Source organism: Prionailurus bengalensis, chromosome X, assembly GCF_016509475.1.
Source record: "Prionailurus bengalensis isolate Pbe53 chromosome X, Fcat_Pben_1.1_paternal_pri, whole genome shotgun sequence".
NCBI classification, from domain to species: domain Eukaryota; kingdom Metazoa; phylum Chordata; class Mammalia; order Carnivora; family Felidae; genus Prionailurus; species Prionailurus bengalensis.
In genome coordinates this window covers 34,967,230-34,975,540 of record NC_057361.1, presented here as the reverse complement: position 1 = coordinate 34,975,540, position 8,311 = coordinate 34,967,230, and the positions used below count along the sequence as shown (strand labels likewise).

At 56.9% G+C, this 8,311-nt stretch overlaps 1 long non-coding RNA gene across 1 annotated transcript; it reads left to right on the top strand.

The window, feature by feature from the left end:
• Window positions 1-2,785: 2,785 nt before the first annotated feature.
• LOC122477198 lies at window positions 2,786-7,431 on the top strand. The gene is made up of 2 exons (XR_006295650.1): window positions 2,786-3,530; window positions 6,668-7,431. It is a non-coding gene; the product is annotated as an uncharacterized LOC122477198 (long non-coding RNA).
• Window positions 7,432-8,311: the final 880 nt, after the last annotated feature.

Here is an 8,311-nt window from a genome sequence, read left to right as displayed (position 1 = left end):
AATTTTGCCAGCTCCCATGCTCTTCAGCGATCACTTGGAGGCATTTCTAGACGCCCCCCCAGGAGCCCCACCTTCCATTGCCTTCCTTCCCTTCCGTGTCTCCCTTCCCCACCTTTTTCTACCGCCCGCCCACGCCTCTCCCGCGTTTCCGCCACCTCCTGAATAAATAATTTGCCCTCTAATGCTTGTCTCAGGGTCAGTTTCTTCAGAAACCCAGACGATGACGGTCTAGAAATACCTTCCGCTCTTTATTAACTGCGGAGTATGCCCCAGTATGGGTATACCATGACTTCCTTAGCCATTTCCCTGTTACAGTCCTATTATTGGATAATTATGGGGCTGTTGATTTTTCAGTGCGGCGCCTGAGGCTGTGGGAGACCTCCTTGTGCGTGTATTTTTGGGTGCGAGTGTGAGTATTTCTGAAAGAAAGGCCCTTAGAGGTGGTTTCTGGGGCAAAAGGTATGGAGATTTAAAATGTTGATAGCCATGCAGGCATTTCTCTAAAAATATGGTCGACTTCGCATGGTTCACCTGGGCTCTCAGATTCCAGAGCCTCTACTTTTTATTCCCCTGCCTCGAGCCTCTACGTCCAGGATCTCCTGACTCCAGCTGCCTCGGGGTCTCCCCTCCCGGCTTGCAGAGTACCTTCCGCTCCCATTAGTTAAACACACGCGCACACACACACGCCCTCCTATCACTCGTTCCTTCTGAGCACAAACGCTCCTGCCCCTGCCTGGTGCCGTCTAGGGGGCCCAGTGTGTTTCCGCAAGCCACGGGTCGGGGGAGGCGAATTCAGCCACCCATTCACTTTTGTCTCCTTCATGGCTCTCTGTCTTCCCTTTCCAGTCTCTACCCCTGGGCTGAAATAGATTTATATCGGTCTTTCGGTAAATAATTTATCATTTATTTATTTATTTATTCATTCATTTTTCTGGAGAGAGAGAAAGCATGAGCCGGGGAGGGACAGAGGGAAAAGGAGAGACAGAATCCCAAGCAGGCTCCACATCCAGCACGGAGCCCGAAGTGGGGCTCGATCTCATGAACCGCGAGATCATGACCTGAGCCCAAATCAAGAGTCGGGCACTTAGCCGACTGAGCCACCCAGGGCGCCCCTGTAAATACTCTGAATGCATCTTATCCTCATCGGAGGTGGGGGGCGAGAGGAAGAGCCGAGCTGAGAGATGGAGAAGAACAGATTCCTGAGGCTATTGCTTACGCACCTAGAACTAGCCAGACCTGAAACCTCAGTATTTGTCTTGGTTTGTGTCCCTAGAAGCAGATCCCGAGACGAGGATTTGACTGTAGTTAATTGTAAAATGTTTACAGGGAGGCCACGTAGGGAAGTGGGGGAAGCGAGGCAGGGATGAGAAAGAATCCAACAACGGCTGGCTCTACTACTCAGTCAATTGCCCTTGGGGCAACTGAGGCCGACTCCGGTTGGGGATCTCTGGGAGATAGTGCGAAACATACTTTTAAGGTGCCCACCAGAGAATGAGAGAGCTGGGGGCAATTATCCATCGACTGCCTGAGCACCACGGGTCAGGGCTGCTTCTGGGGGCGTTCCCTCCTTAAGACTTCCGGCTGGCCTTGTACATGGGCCAAGGGGGCTCCTCTGGCCCGAAGACAAGCCCTGGTGTTCCCCGGCCACCTCTGTGCGCAGGGGCGGGGAGGGGACGTGGGCAGGGCCTCGACACCCATTTCAGCATTCCTGTCTGTATTGAACCTGTGCCATTCAGTTCCCTTTGTGGTTACTGACTAACGCACTTCCCTTGCTGCCCCCAGCCCCGGGCCCTGGCCCGCTGCTTGAGACTCTTGTGAGCTTGTTTCTTGAGCCTTGCCTCTGGCGCTGACTGCGTTTGGCCTCAAGGGATTACTTGGTTTTTCCCCTGCGTGTCCCCCGTCCCCAGGCAACCTGAGGGCCTGACTTACTGTGTGCTGTGCCTACCACATGCCAAACCACAGCAACCCTATGAGGTCAGTGCTTGGAGGGCATTTGATGGATGAGGCTCAGAGAGAGTAAGCGAGTTGCCCGAGGTCACACAGCTAGGGCAGGATGCAGCAAAAACTGGGGCTCAAGGTCTGGGGGACCTGAAGACCCGCATGTCTTGCGGCCTTTCCTGCTCCAGGCCGGCCGCCCTTGACCCCAGCGCGTCAGCTCTCAGTTTAACTTTCAGCACCTTCTCCCATTAGGTGTCTGTCTCTGAGGTCCCACCCCGACCAAATCAAATCATTTTGTATTACTTGGTTTCCTTTTCCCTGCCCCCGTTGGTCCCTTTCCAGAACCCTGGCTCACGTATTTCCCTGCATTTCCCCTATATGCCTACAGAGTTCTTTCCCACCCCGACATCCCCCACGGTGGCTTCTCAGGACACACAGCAAGAAAGAAGTCCCACGGGTTTCGAACAGAGTAGGGGTCTCCATTGCCACCCCCGGCCGCAGATCAGCAAGCGGGGGCCCAGAGAGGCAGGGTGACGTGCTGAGGCCACACAGCTGGTGGCCTGCCTGGGAATCTAGGTGTGCTTCTAAACGCCAGTGTGTCCCTGAGCACAAGGTGCTTACGGGGTGTCTGGCGGTCCATCCTGCTGTCCAGATTCCCGTGGGCGGGGAGCCACGTGTGACCTCACCGAGGGGTGGAGCCGTGGCCCCTGTCTTTATCAGCGTTTGGCAAAACGAATTCCAACCTCTTGCCATGTGTCTGCGGAGGGGGACGAAGGGAACAACTGCCCAGGGGGGCTGGGCGCCTGAGAAAGGCCTGCCCCACCTTCCCGTCATCCCCAGCTGTTCTCCAGGAGCCAGACCTGTGCTTCTCCAGGCCGTGGCTCACGCCCGCGTTGACACTTAAGGCCTACAAAGCCCTCGGAGGGCAGGCTCCGCCAGGGGCCCGGGGGCCAGGAAAATGCAGGCCCTGCTCCACTGTCGCCCGGCAACGCCACACACAAACATTCGCTGCCGGGAAGAGGCGAGCGGCATTAAAGCCGCCTGACGGGAGGTGATGGGGCAGCAGGGAGAGGCGGAGGTAGACAGTGTGTAATTGCCAAGCCGGAAGGCTGGCCCGTGGCCAGCGCATCGAGTTTAACCGTCTGTGTCACTGCCCTCCACGTTCAAGGAGAATGCTGCCTGCGGCCATGATTCCGGGCTGAGGGCCCTGTCGCGGTCTGGCCTGGGCCCACCCTGGGAGGGCACACGTGGGGTCAGCTCTTGGCGCGGGTTCCCACCCCTCCATCACATCACATCACAGCCCGGGCAGCTGCGCCCGGACCCGGGTGTGGAAGGAGAGGCCAGCCCCGGCTCCGGGGCGCCCCTCCACGGGCGCCCCTGCACGTCTGAACAGGGCCTCGGGTCCCCTCCTCCCTCTGCCCTGCCCCTGCGGCCGTGGGCTCGCTGCTTTGGAAACGGCTTCCAAGGAGGGAACGGGCTCGCGGAGGATCTTTTGCTCGACCACAGCCCCCTGTCCCTGACGGGCTGCTCCAGCAGACCAGGCAGAGCTCAGCCGAAGCCGGGAGCCAACACGGAGACCCTGAGGCTTTCAGGTGGGTTTTGGCAATGCTAGAAGCATCTCCCGCCCTCCTGCTGTTCTTCCTTCTCAGGCTCACCTTTACTCAGTGAACCTCCCACTCGGCCCCAAATTGGCCACAAAGCCCCCTCACACACGCCCACAGCGGCTGTGCACTGGGCACCCAGGAAAGACACGGGAGAAGGGAAGGGCAGGAGCAAAGCTGTCCCCGCAAAGGCAGCCGGCCCCTTGGCCTATAGAAGGTCAGCCCGACAGCAGGCTGTGAAATCTGATAGCAGTCCTGTAGCTTCCAAGAAATAATTATTCCCAGGAAAGTGTTTTCAATTTTAGATAAACTGCTGTTTAAAACGCGGAGAGGACAGAACACGAACAGTGGCAACAGCGTGCGGCTTTCCCCAGCGGGCCCGTCATTAACCATTGCTCCCCGAGCTAAAGGCTGTGGCTCTATCCCCAATTAACAGCCACATTCCAGCAAGCTCCCTGTTTATCAAGGCATTAGCACTGACATCTGGGGACGGCGCCTGCCCAGGCCTGCCAGCAGGGAGGACGGAGCGCCCAGCCACCCACGCTCGCACCAGGGCCCCGGCCTCAACCAAGGGTGGGCCCCTGCGAGGCCGGCTTCTTCCCGGTGCCTGCCCACCGCTGCCGTGTCATTCCCTCCCCAGCTGAGCATGGGCCAAACGGCCCCGGCGGCGCCCCCCCCGCCCCCCGCCCCGTGACACGCGTGCCTCTCTGTGATTGTGTGTGTGGGCACGCACGTCCGTGTGGGAAAACCTCGTTCCAGGAGAAGATGGCATCCGGGGAGGATTCTCCAAGGAATTCTCTGAGAACAGAAATGACTTCCCTCCCCTTCTCAAGCCTGTGTGTGTGTGTGTGCGCGCGCGCACGTGGGCGCACACCTGTTTGTATATGAGCGTGTATGTATGTGTGTATGCAAGCTTGTACGGGTGTGTATGTGAGTGTGTGAGTGTATGTAGGGGTGCCACAGCTTCTCTCTTCTGCCAATGTCTCCCTTACGTTATGTGCCCGCTTTCCCTTCCTTTCCCTCATTATCACCGAAGCGTCGACGAAACACCCTTCTCTAGGCCTGTATGAATCCTGGCCACCCCAGCTGTACCAGTTGTAGGTACATGCGCCATGGTCCCGCCAGTGCTTGCGAAAGCAGGAAGCCCGCCAGCTGCCTCATTCCAACGACCCGGGACCACAGGGGCTGGGAAACCGCTCATCTGCACCACCGGCCCTTTCCATGCGTGGCCCTGCCCCGGCCCCTCGGAGCACCTGCCCCCTTGCTGGCCGGCTTTCATGACCTCTGTGCAGCGCGTCCTTCCCTGATTCCCCGAACGTGAGCATCTCCCCGGGTCTGGTTCTCAGCCTGCTCTCCCTGCTCTGCTCCAACACCCTCCCTCCCTCACCGCAGCAGGGCCAAGCCACCCCCAGGAACACAGTGGTGACGCTGGGACCCTGAAATCCACAGCTCTGGCCTCAGCTGTCCGTCACTCTCACCTGGATGCTCTTGTAGCGCTTTGGATTCAAATGCATCAAAGCAAATCCCCTAAATTCTTTCCCCTAACAGTGTTCCCCATTTCTGCCAGAGACATCTGTCACTATTCCGTCGGCCCACACTTGAGAATCGTGTTCGATTCGCCCGTCCCTCCTCCAAAGCCTGCTTCCAAATCCCGGCAGGTCCTTATCCAGTTTCTACGTCTCTCCCTGTGTCCCCCCCTGTCCTCGTGCCTCCAGCCTGGCCACCTTGGGACTTTACTGATGAACCGGAAAGCGACAGGGATGGGCCCTTCCCCCGGGCTAAAGACGATGCCCCCCTACCTCCACCAGGTTCTCGACCTTGGATCCCTCCTACACGCGGCTGCTAGATGAATCTTCCCCTGCCGCGGGCCCAGTCCCACTTCTGGGCGTAGAATTGATTCCACTGAGTTAAGAGATTCAACAGCGTGGGTGCCAAGCTTTTGCAATTTGTGGCTTTGAACAAACGCTGGTTACTATTTCAACGGGAGCAGGAGGGGCGGGGTGGGGGTCACGTCTCACCTCTCTAGCGAAGCCTGCTGAGGGGGAGATCTGGTGATTTGCCTCACCAGTCAGTGTCCATTCTCCATCGTCTCCCCAGTCCCTGCAGTTCAAGTGAAGACAGCCATGCTCCCGGGGGCCCCGGGGTGGGCCATGGCCCAAGCCGGCCAATTCCAGCCAGACAGCGGCAGCCCTAAGGATTTTTCTGGAACTGTGGGGACAGGGCGCCCGTTCTATCATGGTCGCTCTGCTAATAAACTGTAAGCCGGAAACTGCTGGTGGCCATCTTGTCATCACTTGGCGTAAGTACCTGGAATCAGCCACGCCTGAAGCCAACCACCTTTTAACATGTTGGTTTCCTGAGCCAGTATTTTTTTCTTTTTTAACTGAGCCAGTTTGAGTGGCGGCTCTCTGCCTTACAATCAAGAGTCCTGCCTGGCATAGCCCTGAGGGACCTGACCTCCCTCTGTTTGGAGCTCTAGATCCTCGCTTCCCTTCCCCTTCATCGGGCTCTGACCACATTCACCTTTGCAGGCGCTGGGGGCAGGGTGCCTGTCCCCTGCGTGCCAGCCAGCGGCCTGTGGGTGATCATTACTGATGGAGTGCAGATGACCCCCACAGCCACCTCTCCCTTCCCAGCCCCTGGACACAGCGCCTAATTGCTTTCCCTATGCTAGCTCAGCCCTTACCATCACCTGACACGGGAGCGATGATGGTCCCCCATTCTGCCAATCAGGAAACTGAGGCGCGGAGCAGCTATAGAACACGGCCAAGGCTTCCTTGGAGGATGGCTAAGCTGAGCTCTCTAGCTGTTCCAAGCACCCTAGTCCTGTGTGCATTATGCCGGCCCCCCCCCCCCCCGCCCCCGCACCATCATGGGCCGGGTGTGAAGTGGCCTTGATCCCACGTCTAACTGCTCGGTCTTAGCTGCCCCTTTGAATCTGTACGTCCGGTGTTGGACCCCGCCAGACAGCCTTCACCCAGTGGCCTGTGTGGCCAAACAGGTTGCTATTCCAGGCAAGAGAGGCTGGCGTTAGGGCTACCCTTAGACTCAACTGACGAAAACTTCCTCCACTGTATCTCCAGTTGCATAACAGGACAGCCCAGTTTGTTCTTCTTCTTATTCCCCAGATATGGACGAGAAAATTGGGGCTCGGGGACGCTCTAAGTAAATCTCCTGGCGTCAGGGGAATAGTCTCTGTCTTGTTGACATCACCAGGCTTTGGCCCCTTCGGTGAAGTTCATCGATCGAACAAATCGTACATCACCGGCGGAGCTCAAGAGTCCCAGGTGAACAGCCACGTCCAGCGTGGTAAGAGACATGATGCTATTAAGCATAGGTGACTGTGCATTCTCCCAACTGGAGAAGGTGACCGTGTTGGGGAAGGTTCTGGAGAAGTGACACTGCCCTGCTGGTCAGTTGGTCAAGACACAGACATGGGCCCCCAGAGGACACACGCAAACTTCTTAGGTCTTCTCCAGGCTGGCTCTCATGGTTGTTCCCCTGTAAGCTTGGCCACGCACCCATATTTTTTCTTATCTTCCATACAGACGCAAGATCAATAACATCCATTTTAGAGACAAGGAAACCAAAGTGCAAAGGGATCCAGACTCGGCCCTTTTGCCGCCGTTCTGAACTTTGAAGAGCCTTCTTCACTCTAGAGCTCCTTGTGGGACCCATCAAGGCCACTCAGCGTTTCCCCTGCTCGATCTTCTCCCCTCACTGTGACTCAAGAGTTGACCTGGAGACCACAACCTAGTAAACCTCCTCCATGCCAGTTTCCATCTCAAAAAAGTCTGCATCCTAGAGAACCCGATCTAAGACACCATGTTACGTATCTTTCTCGTCTGACTTTGGTAGCCTGTGAATAACAAAACATCCAAATTAACAGTGACCGAACTATGTCAGAAATCAATTTCTCACGTAAGGGTCTCGAGTCCCAGGCTGGTAAGGTAACTGGGATGGGGACTGTAAGATCTAGCTGTAAGTAACTCAGGTTGCTTCGACGTCGTTGCTGGCACAAATGGCTGCCAGACCGAAAGTTGCCTCAGGGTTCAAGATGGCTGCTCGAGCCGCCCGTCGAGTCCCTTTTCCAGCGTGCACGGAGGAGAGAGCGAAGAGGGAGGCACTCGTTTCTCCAGATCGCACTCCAGAAGTTGCTTTGGCTCGGATCCCATAAATCAGACTTGCTCACATGGCCGCACATGGCTGCAAGCCGAGGCTGGGACATACAGCCTTTACTGGGGGAGTGGGGCACATATCTGGTGAAAAACTGGGGGTTTTATGTCTCAGGGAGAAGGGGAGGATGGATATTTGCAACAAGTACCAGGTTCTGGATGTGTGCCCCCCTGCAAAGCTACCTGGGGCTGTTTGGAGCACCAGGGCGGGCAGAGGCTGTGTGTGGACTTCCTGGCACTTGGGGAGCACTCCTGCCGGTCTTTGGAGATCACCCCCTCAACTCTCCACCTTGGTTTCGATCCCCGAGGACCAGGACCGTCTGCTCTTGCTCCACGGGCCCTTCGGCCTTGCTTGGGGCCTCCCTGAAGGGCCAAATCACCTCACCCCCTCCCTCCCAGAAGCTCCCAGGGGAAGAATGACTTCTCCTCTCACCTGCCCCCTCCCTGTCGCTTTGATCTTGTGGCTCCTTAAGTGAGCGTCTTTCAGTCCCTCCTGGGGCAAAGAGGCATCCCTTGTTTACCCACAAATAATTAACTGCCATAGTCATTTAACATATACACAGACGGCATCACCATAATTAGAGAAAATACAGTACG